Source organism: Ictidomys tridecemlineatus, chromosome 5, assembly GCF_052094955.1.
Source record: "Ictidomys tridecemlineatus isolate mIctTri1 chromosome 5, mIctTri1.hap1, whole genome shotgun sequence".
NCBI lineage: Eukaryota > Metazoa > Chordata > Mammalia > Rodentia > Sciuridae > Ictidomys > Ictidomys tridecemlineatus.
This window is the reverse complement of record NC_135481.1, coordinates 168,524,839-168,543,197: the sequence shown is the minus strand read 5'-3', so window position 1 is coordinate 168,543,197 and position 18,359 is coordinate 168,524,839.

Here is an 18,359-nt window from a genome sequence, read left to right as displayed (position 1 = left end):
CTGAAATTCTATGGCAGAATTACTTAGTAGTTGCTCTAGAGATCATGTATACCATCAAGACCAAAATACTGACAACATGCTCTTTCCAGAGAAAGTTTCTTGACATTTATCCTAAAAGATAACACAAGGTTCCTGTTCATTCTCTAATTAAAAAGTGTTCAGGGACAGTTATTCAGATACATATTTAAATATGGTATCACCTGCTTACAGAGTGGGGTATATGAATAAAATAAATAATTTAACCTTAAAAATAATTAAAATTTTAACACTCTTCCATGAATATAGAGAAAATTATTTTACATGTGACACACTCAGAACAAAACCAGTAACCCAAATTATGTTAGCTTTCATTTCATCCCCTAGGTAAGTTGTGTGTGATCTCAGCAAAAGAAAATGATTTAGCATCATTATCAAAAGCAAAGATTTACTATGTGAAATAAAGGCACATCAGCAAATAATATAATAATTTCTGCCACAGTATTCTGTAAAATCAATGCATTTGATATTTATTAAGCATGGGTATGCTAGGCACTATTCTCCATTTTGGAAATAAAGACTGTTCAAAATTTTACTCTCACTGGGCTTGGAGTCCCAGAACTGTAAGAGCTGCTCTTTATTCACAAACACCAAATGTTAAAAGAGAAACTTTGTTAAGAGAAATACATTCATTCGGTCAAAGACAGCTAAGAACTGAATAAGATCAAATAAACATGAACATGGCATTTGATAAATGAAGTTACTGGTGACCTAGATAAGGATTGTTTCAAGGGAACGAGAAGAATAGAATGAGTAGGAAAGAAGAGATGATAGCTGCTAGCCATGATTTTGAGAAATGTTTCTCAAAGAGGAAGAAGAGAAATAGTGTAGAATCAAGAATGAAATTTGTAAAGATGATTTCTAATATGAAAAGTATTTTATTAATTGCAAGTTATTTACAAAAGTACAAATTTGTAGATAAAAACGCAAGGTTATTTTCATTTTTTCCTGGCAAATTAGCATTCCCTAAGAGTTGGTTTCCCTCTCTACTATGAAAAACAAAACTACAAATGTCCTATCAAATGAACAATGAATAAGTAAATTTGCCAGGTGCATTTTGTTTTGTGAATAATCTGTCTGATTCTACCAACTTAATAAAAATAATTCTCACAGGGCTTTACAAAATCAAAGTTTTAAAAGCTTAAAAAATCATTTCATGAAGTTTTACAGCCCAGCATGTAAGCATTTGAGAGTCATCATCCTAACTATCACTCCATCTTAATGACCATCTTCTTAGATTCATCAGAAAAGTGAGGTAAAAGGCGAATAGTAGCCCCCAAAATTGAAGAGACAGACAAACACAGCAGACCATAAGTTACTAGGGCAGTAGCCCAGAAGCAGAAATAATTTGCAGTAACCAGTGAGAACCAGAATAGAGAACTTAAAATGTAATAGATGAACTTTTGTAGTCTCAATGTGAACAATTCTGGGAGTAAAGAGCTCCATGGTGACCCAACATAGGGATTCCTCCCAAATTTGTGAGTTTTTGCTCCAGGAACTTGACCACATTACCACAATGAACACTGGAGATATACCTTGTTGTGTTTCCAGAGAGGGGAAAGGAAAAGTAACCATTTTGAAATATTCCGGACCATCCTCATTTAATCAAGGCCAATCTTCAAGAGAAAATATTTTTACTAGATCTTAAATGATTAGTGTGTATTTCTTTCTTTATTTAGAGCTCACCAACCTGGAGAAGGGAAAGAGACGATTGTGGTCCCTGCCGCCTTTCACATGGGAGGAAGGAAAACCACACCTTCAGACCACTCTAGTCATCCTGTCTCCCTAAGATGTGGGACCAGAGAGAGCTAAGAAGCACTAAGAATAGTTTATAGTCAAGAAACACAGTTTTACTAAAAGACTGAGATATAATCATAGAATACAGATAACTGTAAGAGGAAGAGAACCATGCCTGTTTTGAGACCTGTCTGGGGAATATTTCACAAACTCATCATTCATTCTTGGGTCATTCCAAATCTACCACCATATTATTAAATCCCTGTTGGCCACAGTTGCTTCTACACAGTATCTCATGTCCAATAAGAATTACATGGCACAATAAAGAGAGGAGAAAATCCAGATTCAAGAAGCAGAGCAAGCTCCAGAACTAGACTCAGATAAGGCAGGAATATTTAAATCAAACTGGGAAGGTTTGAAAGCACACAAACGAAGCTACAATTAATATTCTAAGGACTCTAGTGGAGAAAGGAAACAGCATGCAAGAAGAGATGGGCCATATAAACACAGAAATGGACATTCTAAAAGTCAAAAAGAAATGGTAGATAACAAAAATACTATAATAGTGTCTAGTCTAAAGCTGAAAATTAGAAGGAGAAAAGGTAAACAAACTAGAATATCCTAGAATAGTGGGATAACCACATAAGGTATAACATATGTATGACAGGAATATTAGAAGGAAAAGAGAAAGATAAAGGAACAGAAGACATTGTTGAAATAATAATGAGTGAGAATTTCTTCTATATTTAATTCAGGCACTGAAATACAAATACAAGATATTCAAAAGACATCAGTCAGGATAAATTTTAAAAACAAAAAACTGTACATAGAGGAATAGTATATTCAAACTGTAGAAAATTAAAGATAAGAAAAAAGATCTTGGAAAAAAGCTATAGAGGGAAAATTACTTACTTACAGAGGAGTCAGAATTACATCAGATATATCCCAAAAATCAATGCAAACAAAAAGAGAATGGAGAAAGCTCTTAAAGTGCTGAGAGAGGGGCAATAATCATAAACATAGAATTCTATTGGAAATAATCCTTAAAACCAAAGGCAAAATAAAGAAATGGAGTCATTACAAAAGTTGAGGTGATTTCTTAACAATAAACTTGCTTTGCAAGAAATGAGTTATTTGGAGAAAAGGAGTATGATTGAGGTTAGAAATTTAGACCTACATAAAGAAAGGGAATCAAAGAAGGATAGTGCTAATGAAAAAAGAAAACCTTTTTCTCATTCTTAATGAAACTAATTAATAATACTATTTTCAAAATAATAACAATAAAAATGTATTTAATTATATATGCCCTGGTGTTTTGTGTGTGTATGTGTGTGTATGTGTATGTGTGTGTGTGTGTGTGTGTGTGTGGAGGGAAATGAATGGCAGAAATGATACAAGGGACAAGGAGAGGAACTGTAATTATTTTCTCACTATAAAGTATTTGTACTACCTGTGAGGTGGTGTACTTGTTTTTGAAAGTGGATTTTGATTTGTTGTAAATGTATCTGCCAAATAACAGGGTAACTACTTAACAAAGTAAAAATCAGCAGAAAATTTAATATTGCTGTTATACTAAGAAAGAAGAGAGGCAATAGAATGATATAAAATATTCTATTAAAAATATAAAAGGCATAACAGGAGTGGAAACAAAAATTAGAACAAAAGCAATGAATGAAAAACAGACGTTTATTCACCTCTATCCATAATCACTCTAAAAGTCAATGGTCCAAATACAACAATTAAATCAAAGTGTTTAAAAGAGATTATAAAATGAGTCAAAAAACAAGATTCACTTATGTAGTTTTATGGAAAATCCACTTCAAATATAAAAATGCATAAAGATTAAAAGAAAACAAATGGACAAAGTTATACCATACTAACTTTAATCAACAGAAATCCATAGCTATATTACATGCAAAGCCAACTTGCAAGAAATGTTATTAGGGATTGATCAGGGAATTAAATAATAATGAAAGATAATTTCTCCAAAAGTACACAACAACCTTAAGGAACACATGCCTAACCAGGGAACATCAAAATACCTGATGTAAAAATTGGTAGAAATACAAAGAGAAATAATTCAATTCTCTATTATAGTTGGAGGCTTCCACTTCCTTCTTTCAGAAAAGAAATAACCAGCAAGCAGAAAATCTGTAAGGGCATAGTTGAATTCAACAAAATGAACAATCAACTGAACATAATGAATCTGTAGATAGTTTCATCCAACAGAAGAAGAGTGCACATCCTTCTGAAGCTCAAGTGGAACATTTGCCAAGATAGAACACGTTCTGTACCATAAAACACTACCAAACTGAAAAGAAAGGAAAATCATGCAATATCTGTTCTCAGAATGCAATGGGATTAAGCTACAAATCATACAAGGAGGATACCTGGAAAATCTCCCAAATACTTGGAAATTAAACAACACACACTTAAAGTACACCTGAGGTCAAAGAAAAAATATCAAGAGAAAATTTTAAATATTTTGAACTAAATTAAAAAATAATACAATAGCAAAATTTATAAAATGTAGCTGAGTCAGTGCTTAATAGGCAATTTATAACGTAAAGTTAATGCATACATTAAAAAAGAAAGATCTGAAATCAATGATGCAAGCTTTTATTTTAGGAAACTAGAGGAGGGGAGTAAATTAATTCCAAGCTTAAAAAAAAAGTAAAGGAAAGAAAAAAAAATGAGCAGAATTCAATGAAATTGAAAACAGGAAATTGGTAAAGAATTTTTTAAAAAAATCTCATTCTTGGAAAAGATCAGTAAATTCAGGCAGCATCTAGCCAAGTTGCCTAAAACAAAAGAAAGAAAACATCTTATTAACATCAGAAATAAAAGTGAGGACCTTTTAACAGACACCATGGCCATAAAAATGACAATAAAGGAATATTATAAACAATTCTATGACCATCAATTGGCTAATCTAGATTCAAGGGACCAATTTCTTAAAACACACAATCTGCCCAAATAGGTAGAAATAATTAAAATATTATATCTATATTTATTAAAGAAATTGAATCGATAATTAATAGCTTTCTTAAATAGAATGTACCAACCCCAGATGGGTATACCAGTGAATTCTACCAAACATTTAAGGAAGAAACTAAACTACTTTTCTATATCTCTCCAGAAGTTAGAAGCAGAGGAAATACATTCTAAATCATTCTGTAAGGTTAGGTTTACTCTGGTAAATAAAAAATCAGAAAAAAATACATTATAAGAAAAGAAAACTACAGAATAATATCTCTCATGACATAGATTTTAAAAATCCTTTAAAAAATATGTCAAAAGAAATCCAGAAATACATGAAAAGAATTACACATGACAACCAACTGTGATTTAACCCAGATATGTACAAGTTTGGTATTCAAAAGTTAGTCAATGTAATCCATCACATCAACAGGCCAAAGAAAAAGTAATATGATTATATCAACAGATACAGAAAATCTTTGACAAAATCCAAGGTCTATTCATGGTAAAAGAAAAAAATATTCCTCAACTTGATAAATAACATCCATAAAAAATTTTTCAACTGACATTATTCTTAACAGTGACAAACTAGAAACTTTCCCACCAAGATAACTAAAAGCAAAGATGACCTCTCTTGCCTCTCCTTTTCAATGTAGAACTAAAAGTCCTACAGAAAACAATACAAAAAAAATTAAAGGAGTATTAATTAGGAAGAAATAAAACATTTTGCTCACCTATGACATGATAAGTTATGTAGAAAAGCTGAAAGAATTAGCAAATGATTTCTGAAGTTAACAAGCAATTATAAGTAAAGTTTCAGGATGCAAGTTAATAGAAAATTATATGATTAATGACAAGATATAAGTTATATTAACACATTAAAAATGAAATACTTCAGTATAAATCTCAATATATTCATAATGTCAGTGTGAAGAAAGCCACAAAACTGATGAAATAAATTGAAGAAGGACTAAATAAATGGAGAAGTATTGCATGTTTGGGGATACACAATATTATCCTGATATCATTTATTCCCATTCTAATGTACAGAATTCACTTCAATCACAAAGTCTTAGCATGCTATTTTGTGGATATTGACAAACTGATTCTAAAGTTATGTATAGACATGAATGACACTGAATAGCCAACATATATTAAAGGAGAAGAACAAACTGGAAGGTGGATTTTGAGATATACTCAAAGCTACAGTAATCAAAATAGCACTGTATTGGAAAAAAGATAAGTAGATCAATGGAACAGAATAGAAAGCTCAGACATAGACTCTTGTGAACCCTGTCAGCTGATTTTTTTCCAAAGGAGCAAAGATGACAGAGTAGAACAGGAACAACATTTTCAACAAATGGTGCTGAAGTGACTGAATTGAACAAGCCAGAGGAGGAGGACAAAGAGGAGGGGAGGATGACATAGATTTATACCCTTCACAAGAATTAACTCAAAATAGATCATTGACCTAAATGGGAAATCATAACTCTCCCAGATGATAACATAGAAGAACACCTACATGAAGTCAGGTAAGATAATGACTTCCTGGAGGACACCAAAGGGACAATTCATGAAAGAAAAAATTGATAAGCTGGACTTCATTGAAACTGAAAACTTCTGCTCTACAAAGTCACTGTCAAGAAAACGAGAAGAAAAACAAAACATACTGGGGTAAAATATTTGCAAAAGGCATATCAGATATAGGACAGCTGCTTAACATAAGAAAATCTTGAAACTCAGCAATTAGAAAACAGATTTGAAAATAGGTAAATGAACTGAGCAGACATCTTAACCAAGAAAATGCACAAACAATAGCATATAAAAAGACATTCAATAACACATCATCAGGAAACTGTGAAACAACGTGTCAGTGGGCTACCACTGTACACCAGTTAGAATGGCCAAGGTCCAAAATGCTGATAACACTGAATGCTGGTGAGGATGTGGAAAATAGGATTTCTTATTCACTTTTGGGTAATGCAAAAATGGTATAAACACTTTAGGAGATAATTTGACAGTTTCTTACAAAACTCAATGAACTTTTGCCGTATGATGCAGCAATTTCACTCTTTAGTATCTCCCAAATGAGTTAAAAACATGCTCTCACACACAAAACTTTCACATGCATGTATATCAGTTTTTGACATAATTGCCAAAACTTGGATGCAACCAAGATGCACTTTTGTAGATGGATGAATAAATTAACTGTGGTATATTCAGACAATGAAAGAGTATTCAGCCTTAAAAATAACCAAGCTATGAAACTGAAATGTATATTGATAAGCGAAAGAAGCCAATCTGAAAGGCCACATGCTCTATGGTTCCAATCATTTGACATTCTGGAATAGGCATGTCTATGGACAGTAAAATTAGGAGTAGTTGATTTGGGGAGAAGAAGTGATTAGTGGGCAGAGCTTAGGGGAGTTTTAAGACAGTGAAATTATTCTGCAGGATACTGTAATATTGAACACAAACCACTACACATTTGTCAATAGAATGTGAAGCATTATGAGTGAAACCTAATGTAAATATAGACTTTGGGTGATAATAATGTGTCCATGTAGGTTCATGTGTTATAATGAATGTACCACTCCAGTGTGAGAGAGGCTTTGCCTGTGTCAGGGCAGCCCATGTGTAGAAACTCTTTGTACCACCTGCTCAATTTTGCTGTGAATCTAAAACTGCTCTCAAGAATAAAATGCATCTTTCAAAAGGACAAACCAAGATGACCTTCATTTTAAGAGAGAATTCAGCCCTTAGAAAACAAAGTGCCACTGGATAAGACCAGTGTGCTTGGGAGGTCAGGCCTTTCAGCTTTTCTCTCATATAGTCAATTCCCCCAGTTCTGCCATTTTTCCTTCATCCAAATTGAACTTGCTGGTGCTGGGTGCAAGAGGAATCTCACATTGACTGACTGTATGGCTGGATTATGATGTAAAGCCCAGGTTTCCATGAGTTATCAATGGACAGGATTAGTCTGCAGAACTAAATGATTCAGTTCATCCTAAACCTCACACAAAACAGTCATTGCACCCATCTCTTCCTCCTCCCAAGTGTTTTGCCCTAAATAGCGGCTTCCTTTGTGAACCAAAGTATCAGTTACTAAAATTTCTAAAGGCCTACTACTCATGTACAACTTCTAAGACTAAGGCAGTACCAACTCACATTTGTGGAGCAATTCATATGGGCCACATTTTGGACTAAGCAATTTACCTTAATATACAGTTTTCCATTATCATACAAATGGAACAGTATAAGGTTCATGTTAATGTTTATACTTTATAGATAAGAAAACTGAAATTCAGTGCTTTACAATTTTGTCTGGATCACACTGCCTGATGTTTACATTTCTTATTTCAAAACCCATTCTCCTGCTAGGATGCCATGAGAGGAACTCAGCATCACTTCTTTGTATTCCTGGCATGAACACACAGACTGGATCTCATGATGAGACCGAATACCTGAGCTGCAGGCACTTTGCATGGTGACCTCTCTGTGCTCCTCTGAGACATCAGAGTCACGGAAGACTAGGAAGAACTCGAAATAATCCCAGAAAAAAACTGTCAGCACAGCAATATGCTAGTATAGGATCCTGAACTGGATCCTAGGCTAGAAAAATAACACCAGGGGCAATTGGCAAGAACTGAAGAAGTCTGTGGATTACATAATCTTGTGAAAATATTGATTTCCCAGATTTGGCTCATTATATTGTAACCCTATAACAGAATGTTCTTGTTTTAGGAAACACAGTGAAATGTTTAGAAGTGAGACAAAATCATGTCTACAACTTACAAACATTTCAGAAGATAAACATGTACATTAACTCTCACACACACTACGCACACACTCATGGTGGGGGAAGGGGGTCATGGTATCTATCTCCTTTGTCTTTGAAGAATCCTAAAATAGGAAGAGTAACATTTAGCCTTCAACTTACATGTTAAAAGTGAAAAATTAAAAAACAGAGTCAGAGAAGTCATCTTTAAAGATCCACTTTATTTACTATTTATTCAGCACCTTCCAGTATCATATTAGAAGTCTAAAAGGATACAGAACCCTGAAATTCAAAACTTCTAGCCTTGATAAATATCTCTGTCTCTAGACATCTATATATCTATATTGTCTTAATCTTGATTGACTATGACTATGAGACACACAGGTTGTGTCCAAAGCTATATGATGCTGTAAAACTCGAGTAGGATTAACTACCTTATAGTAAAAGACCAAAATGATAAAATAACAAAGAATTTTAATATGGCCATTTTATTCATAAGTATATTATTTTTCAATGCTTCTTAACATTTTACTAACTAAAGCTTACAGTGTTTTTGTCACTAGGCCAATTATTTAACTTATAGACACCATCTTCATTTTCAAGTCATGCCCATCTTTTGTGTTGGTTGTCATATCCTCAATACTTAACTTAGAAGGCAGAATATAAAAACCTTGAGATAAACACATTGAGTATATATGTGAAGATTGGAACAAGGGACATCTCATTAGGGCATCCAAACAGGCAAGAGGGTTAATGTTTCTGATCATAGAAAGTCAATTTGCACTTATTACAGTCCAGAGCCAGTCAATTCTTATTTCCTGCCTCCTTCGTCCTTGGGTAAATGATGTAGGAACAAAGCACTTACCAACATGATTTCATAGGTCAAGCTTAATTAGGCAGAAATAGCACCTGCCCCCCACCCCCGACACTTGCCTCCGCAGCACTCTGGTAGCATTCAGTCTTTGTTTAATTCTTTATGTGAGAATTGACTGCATTCCTTTTGCTCCTGAATGAAAGACTACTATTTTAGTTGTAAAGTTTGCCTCTATTATCTTCTAGGACAGAACACAAAATAATTCTATGTTAAATATTTCTCATTTCTGAAATCCCTTTTCTGAACCAATCAGCAGTCATCTGGAGGCTGTAAGGATACAGAACCCTGAAATTCAAAACAGGCTGCACTGCCTGTGAAGTAACCCATGAAGAAATCAGTGCAGCAGGTTTATCTTTATGTAAGCAATATTTCCATCACCTGGCATTTCAGATTGTTAGTGTTATGTGATTCTGTTGGTGCTGGAAGGAGGTTTGGAAGCAACTGTGTAGATCCTGTTAGTCATGTGTTTCTATGGTTATTTATAAATATTATGACCAACCTTAGTCAATATATGATGATTATAAATTATTGTTTTGTTTTTTTTAATTGCCAGGAGCTGTTTCCTTCCAGAGATCATTTAGAAGGACTTTGAAATTCAGTTGACTCTGATGAATGGGACTTACCAGACAGAAAATACTAATGGGGCCAAGATTTTGGCAATTAGGTTGAGATTCAGACACCAGTTTGCTGTGAGAATTGAGAAAAGGATGAGTAATAACAAAAAAGCAGCCTTGTTTGACTATGCGTTAGAAGGAGTACTTATTTACAAGCATGGGAACAATAACTCTCAGGGGAAAATCACCTACACCTTGTGGGTCCAGGGAAATACTGCTGTAATATAATTCTGTTTCAGGGGAGTGGGGGCTGAAGCTACATGAGATAGAATTGGAAAGTTTCTTTCATCCTTACAGACCACATCATTAATAAAGAGCACTCACAGCATAGGTTCAGTAATGGATTATCCCAGATAAAATTCAAACATCAGAGGCTGAGGCTGTAGCTCAGTGGTAGAGCACTTGCCTAGCACAGGTGAAGGTGCTAGGTTCAATCCTCAGCACCACGTAAAAACAAATGAACAAAATAAAAGTTGAATTCTTTTTAAAGAATGCAAACATCAAATGCGAAGGGAATCTAGCAATGAGTACTTAGAAACCCAGCTGATGCTTTGTATAGAATCTGCAAAATGAGGTTAAGATCATTCATCAGGCTCAAATGAAGACAAGACCTTCAGAAAACACATTGGAGCTTTAAGGATGCTAACCAATTGGCTAAGTAGTCGTGAACTACATCTTTATATTTCAGTCAACAGTGGGATATATAGGACCATATATCACCTAAGGATCCCAAAGCCATCTTTGAGTATGCTATATGTTGTTTGTTAATAACACATTTCTCAGTACACATTCCTGTATTTTAGCAACATGTGAATGTATTAGGTGTCAGGCTTGTTTGCATCATAAATATCCAGCAGAGAGAAATAGTCAATCAAAATGAGCCAGAGAGTAATTCTCATGTCTATTCTGCATTTATTTGTGAAAATTATCCCCCTTGTCATTAAATATGACAAGTGCAACCCCACTGCATGTTAATCACTTGAATAAGCTCCTCTTGTAAATAGCCACAGTGACTATGTAGAATTTTACGATTACAATTGTTGCTTTTCACATTAAGGTTTTGATGAATCCCCTTGTTCTTTTTGAATATTTTATTTTTTCCCAGTAGGTGTGGTGGGATTTAAGAAAAGAAGGGTGGCAGGCAATGAGTTGCTCAATGCCAGGCAAGGAAAAACCCTAAGAACATAAGAAAGAAGTAAAATTTATTCCAATCCCCCCAACTTGGATTTGAAAGAGCTGGGATTTGAACCCAAGTATTTGACTTTTAAAATATATTTTTCTATTATACTATGGGTTAAAAGAAAAGTTACTACTAGAGATACACAAATAAATACTATATTTAATTATATTTTTTAAAATTTAAATTCTAGGTATGATCTTATTCATTTTGTGCAGTTATAACAGAATACCTGAGACTGGGTAACTAACAATGCACAGAAATTTATTGGCTTACAGTCCTAGAGGCTAGAAAGTCCAATCAATGCGCCAGCAACTGGAGAAGACTTCATGCCATATGATCACATGGAGAATGTGAGAGTTTGAGAGAGAGAGAAAGGAGATCAACTCATCATTTTATAAAATCACTACTCCCACCCCTGAGGTCAGCCTCTCATGGTCTATCCACCTCTTAAAGGCCCACATCTTATTGCTGTAATATCAGCAGGATTTGCCTGTCACAATTGATCTATAATCTATTTCAATCAGCAGATGCTATATGGTAGAGAACTGATAATTGTCAGCTAAACTCTCCAAAAATTTAGAGAACATACACAATTGAGAATGATGTTCAAAGTAGTCATTTCAGAATATATTCTCCTCTTTTCATGGTCAATAATATATTTAGATGTCTTATATGTTGAGGCCCAAGCCCACACATATTTATTTGTGTCTTAAACAAAGACTTATCAAATAATTACCATGAGCCAGGTATTTGTAGAGAGACTGTATATCCCACAAAGAAGAAAAAATTCTTGTCTACTGATAGCTTTTTCGCAAGTTGAGGAAACAGGCTCTTCGTGATAAACTAATATATAATAACTGACACAGAGCTCAAGAAGCACAGGATATTATGATACAGAATGACAGTAAGGTCCAGTTTCCAGTAGGCAGATGATAGACAGGTCATACTGACGGAGTGAAACTTAATCAGTAGACTGATAGAAGAGAGTGGATCCATGGAAAAACATTCGAGGTAAAGAAAGAGTAGAGAAAATCCTTGTGGCCTAAGTGAGTATGTTTTGAGACTTACAAAGAAATTGGACATCCTAGGAATTAAAACAAAATGGTAGCTGGAGATGAAGAGGAGAATAAGTCAGAGTATGTAAGCAAATGTGATCCACAGGTAGAAGCATGGTTTGAAATCTATATGCTAGTTAGCTTCCCATTACTATAACAAACACCTGAGATCATCAATTTATGAGGACAAAGGAGCTTGGGGGGCTCACAGTTTCGAGCCATGTTCAATTGGCTCCCTCGTTTTTTGAGACTGTAGGAGGCAGTGCATCATGATAGTAATTTGGGAAAGCAAGCCCCTCACCCCATGTGACCAGGAAGAAGAAAAGGTCCAGGTCATGATATCTCCTCTAAGGGCATTGACCTACCAATCAAAAGACCTCCCCTCTATGTCCCACTTCCTAAAGGTTCTACCAGCTCCCAGTAGCACCATGCACTGGGGACAAGCCTTTACTACATGAGCCTTTGGAGAACATTTGTCCTAGCTATAACATTATAACAACAGTGAGTGTAAATGGAGAAGCAACATAAACTTCATTTGAATTTTTTAAAAATCCCTGTGGCAGCACTCTGGAAAAAAAACAGTAGGAGCTATTGTAGGAAATGAAAGAAACAATCTGGAGAGTTTTCCAGAAGTCCAGGTAAACACGGTCATGATTTAGATAGAACAGGGGTTCTCAAAATAAAGAAAAAATAAATGGGCATGAGGTACATGTTGGAGAGAGAATTGACAGGATCTGCTGATGAATTGGATGTGGAATATGAGGGAAAAGAAGAAGTCAAGAATGACTCTCAGGCTTCTGGATGTGGTAACTAGGTCGATGGTAGTGCCATTTGCAGAGATGGAAAAGGCTGAGGAGAGCCAGGCATAAAGGGAGAAACTAAGGGCTCTGTTTTGACCACATTAAGCTTTAGCTGTCTCATAAGACATCCAAGTGGGGTGGCTAAATAAATAATTCAGTGTTTGCATCTCAGATTTATAAGAAATATATGGTCTGAAGCCTCTAGATAGGATTAAATTCTGGGAGACAAGGTAGATATGTCTTTCTGAAGCCATCTCTGTGCATAGGGTTTTCCATTTGATTCTTAAGACTTTGGATCATGAACACCTCAACCCTGGTTGATCTCCACCCATTTACCTCCTGGTTTCCTCTCCTCTACAGAGCAGTGTCTTCTGAAAATTTCCACTTGTCCTTTCAAGTTGACCAGGAAGTAGTCATGCAGGCTCTTCTCATTTTAGGTGTTTTTAACTAGAGTGGAAAAACCCCATTGCAAACAATAATAAAAACCACTAAGTGCAGTTTTCAGTAAAAACTGAAAAGTTTTCCTCTTACTGTAAATGGAGCAACCCTTGGGACTCTTTGTTCCTGATCTGCCTCTTGATGGTTAAAGAGAAGCTTCTTATTTATTCTTCACCTACAACTCTTATCCCTCTAGGTACTTTTAGACATGTTATATCATGGAATTCATATTGACTCAAAATCCCCAAAAACTACCATCTGGAGAAATTCTGAAATACTTGTCCAACCTACTCATGGTACATGTAATGGAACAAAAATAAAAAATAATCAACATTATTCTCTCCCACAGTTGTCTTATTCTTTGTAATTATTGCATCTACACATGCTCAACTAAGGAAGTTTTGAAAATTGAAAAAGTATGAAGGAAACAAAAATATCTTTAATACCATAAATCTTTGATAATCACAATATATATTTTGGTACATCTTACAGATTTTATTATGTGATATAATATGGAATATATGTGTGTATATAGAAATTGTTTATCAATATTTATGTATGTGGATCTATATGTGTATATATGTATTATATACACCCATGCATATGTGTACAGATATATGTTTTACATTATACATCCTCTTATTTCTCTCATATATATATATATATATACATATATATATATTTATGGATAAATACAAACATATTCTCTTTGTTATTGATTATTCTTTCTTGTTCCCTAGACTATGTGGATGTGGCTAACTTTCTTAAGTTTGTGAGTTCCTGGACAAGGAAAATGTGTGATTTAATTTTTTTCTCAAATAAACTTTAGAAAAAGCTCAAGGTGCCATGCCAGATGCCCTTCAGTGGGCCAATGTATCAATCCCTTGATCTAAGAGTTAACGACTCAAAGCTCCTTCTGCTAAAGGTTAGAAGCCACACACACACACACACACACACACACACACACACTAACACACAGACACACACACCCCACTCACTCCCATGGACACCTTCATAGGGTAGACAAGTCATTTGCCTCAAAGTGGAACCAACAGTGTGGTACAATTCATGATCTGGAGCTTCCCATAAGATCGGGCTGCAATTCATGTTGAACCAGATAACATATTTGCTTAGCTTCTTCCTATGTCTTGTTGTGCTTTCCTTATTCATATCCCCCAAATGTTCTTCCTCAATATGTTATTTTCAAAAGTAATTTCTATCTCAGGCTCTGCTTTTAAGGAGCCCAATGAAACCACTGTTTTCCTATTTTGGTAGGAATGGAGAAGCACACATCGCAACTCCTGAAAAATTCACTTCTCCAAATTTTTATTTTCTATTTCTGTTATAACATAAGGACCAAATAGATCATGTAAGAGTAACACATTTTATATTATTATAAAGCTAGAAGCAAATAATCCATCAACTTTATCTAAATCAGTCATAAAGACATAATTTTTATGAAGAGTCTTGTTCACTACTTCAGTATAATGAAATAAACAATTTAAATATTTAGTACATCAGCAATGCACAGAGGATGAAGATAAAGAATTTAGCCTCCAAAAACTTTCATTGTAGCAAAGACAAGATATATAAATAATAAATATGACATTCAAATGTATACAATTCAAGGCATTTGAAAGATCAGTAATTTCATGAAGGTCTTCCTTGAGATTTGGATTACAGAGATCTGCTGGATTTAAACCCAGCCCTACAGTTTTGATTCAGTGTAGTATTAGTATACTTAATATAAATAATTTTATGTAATGCCCAACTGTAATTTTGTAGTACTTAGGATCAAACCCAGGGCCTCAGGCATGCTAGGCAAATACTATACCACTGAGCCACAGTCCTGCAAGAAGTTGTATAGGAATAAAAATAATGGCATTGCCTTGAGCTTGCACTACTTCAAATAATTGAAGTTTTAAATCCTTGATTATCAATAATAATTTATGAAATGACAAATTTCAAAAAAAAACAAGTTAGTAATAAAAATTAAAGGAAAAAGACATGACGGGCAGGATCACTTCTATGTGGAGGGATAGAGAAAAATTACATGGGAGATTAAGCATCTGACTTGATTTCAAAAATGATGTACCATTCACTGGGTTATACAAGAAATTCTCCAAAACTCAATGGTTTAAAACAATAATGACTCATTAATATCCTCAAGTCGTTTGGAGACAATTCTTGTGGTCTCTTTCAGGCTCACTTATGCACCTGTTGTCACCTGCAGATTAGTAAGAGTCTACTGATCTAGGCTGGGTTCTCCCATGGAGAGCTGCAGGCTGAGCTAGGAAACCCTTGGATGAGACAGCTGGGATTCCTCCCACCAGTTATCACAGTCTCCAGCTGGCTAACTGGGGCTTGTTCACACAGCAACACAATTCTGAGGGAAATAGCAGAAAAGCCCAATACCTCTGAAACCCTGGACTTAAAACTGCCACACTGTGGATTCTGCTCCATTCTCAAGGCTGGAGGAATAGAGGATCAAATCCCATCTGTTAAAGAGAAAAATCTATAGTATAATATTTCAAATGATCTGAATATAGAGAAGAGTAAAAATTGCAACAATTTTTTATATTAACATTTTTTAAATTTTTTCTAACTTGTCATACATAACAGTAGAATGCCTTTTGTTTCATTGTACACAAATGGAGCACAACTTTTCATTTCTCTGGTTGAACACCATGTAGAATCACATCATTTTTGCAATCATACATGTACCTAGGATAATGAAGTCCATCTCATTCTACCATCTTACTTCCCTCATGGCCTCTCCTCTCCCCCCACTTTGCCCAATCCAAAATTCATCCATTCTTCCCATGCTCCCTCCCCCCATTATGGATCAGCATCTACTTATCAGGGAGAACATTCAGCATTTGGTGTTTGGGGATTGGCTTACTTCACTTAGCACAATATTCTCCAACTCCATCCATTTGCCTTCAAATGCCATAATTTTATTCTCTTTTAATGCTGAGTAATATTTCATTGTGTATATATACCACAGTTTCTTTATCCATTCACCTATTGAAGGACATCTAGGTTGGTTTCACAGTTTATGTACTGGGAATTAAGCTGCTATAAACATTGATGTGGCTGTATCATGGTATTCTGATAGACCAAGGCTTGGGATAGCTGTGTTGAATGGTGGTTTCATTCCAAGCTTTCTAAAGAATCTCCATACTGCTTTCCAGATTAATTGCACCAATTTGCAGTGCCACCAGCTACATATGAGTGTGCCTTTCCCCCCACATCCTCGCCAACACTTATTGTTGTTTGTATTCTTGGTAATTGCCATTCTGACTGGAGTGAAATGAAATCTTAGCGAAGTTTTGATTTGCATTTCTCTAATTGCTAGAGATACAACAATTTTTTTTACAATGAATCTACCACAAACAGGAAAGATTTCAACAAGCAGAAAAAAAGAGAAGGTAATGCACTTATTTTATGGATTAAAAACACAGCTTTGTCAAGAAACATGGTGTAAAGAGATGGACATCATTACCCTACGTACATGTATGACTACACATATGGTATGACACTACATCGTGCACAACCAGAGAAATGAAAAGTTGTGCTGCAATTTTGTACAAGGAATCAAAATGTATTCTGCTGTCATATATGCCTAATTAGAATAAATAAATAAATAATTTTTTAAAAACCCACAGCCTTGTGAATATTTCGGTATTGACAATGGGAAAGTTACCTTATTTTCTATGTCTCGATGTTCTCATCATTAAAATGTATAGGAGAACAAGACCCACCTGTTAACACTGTCGAGAGATTTAAATTATGTGATTTATATAAGGCCCTTTGCAAAATGCACTTCACATTAGAATCTCCCAGCGGAGCCTACTCTGCTAGTTTTATAAATAAAGGCACAGAGAGGGTGTTTAAGGAGGTGAGGAGTGTTGTCTTTGACCACATTTGAAGGGTTCACACATCAGAGCCAGCAGATTTTATCACTGTTAATATTTTGTGCTGGTACTAACAGTGGATCACCATAATGATTAGTGTTTGCATGACCAAAACCCCTGAGACAAGACCAGGAGTGACCACAAACTCAACTATGTTTATACTCCTGCTTACGGAAGGACAGGCGGTGTAGCACATGCCCTCCTGAGTGGCATGGGAAACACTGCCTAGTTTTCATTCTCACTCTGAAGTCTTAAAAATAATAAAATAATTTGCTTTTCTCCTAACTGCCCTCTTTTTCCAAATAACCACACTTCTCTAAACCCTGACCTTTCTAAAGTTTGCATTTTAGAAATGCTAGGAGTTGTGCTAGAGGTTCAAGGGGAAGTTTATAGAGGTGAGAAAGAAAGAACATCAGCTTGTGCATAAAGACATCTAATTTCTCATGGGTATTTGGCCTCCAATTAAACTCCTTTTTCAATACTAAAGCTTTGTCTTACAAAACTGTAATATGTTCAAGATTTCTGATATATACATACACACATTTATATATACACACATACATATATACATGTATATATATCTTATATATACACACACATATATACACATGACTATTTATGTATGCACACATATATACACACATGTGTATATGTATATAATACACATATACAATATATTTCTGAGATAGATTGATAATCTCAAGAACATGAAAGCACCTGAGACTATTTTGTAAACCAGAGGGGGAAAAAGTTAAAGGGGTTAAATGGCCATGATTATTTGATAATTAGTTTTTGCTAATCTTTACTGGAAGGTAACAGTGAAAGCAGGCTTAGCCTAAAACCTCAGGGAATAGACACAAGAAAGAATTCCTTAATGAGGGCAAGACTCTTGACACAAGAATGAATGATGAGTTTGTGAAATATTCCCCAGAGAGGTCTCAAAACAGGCAT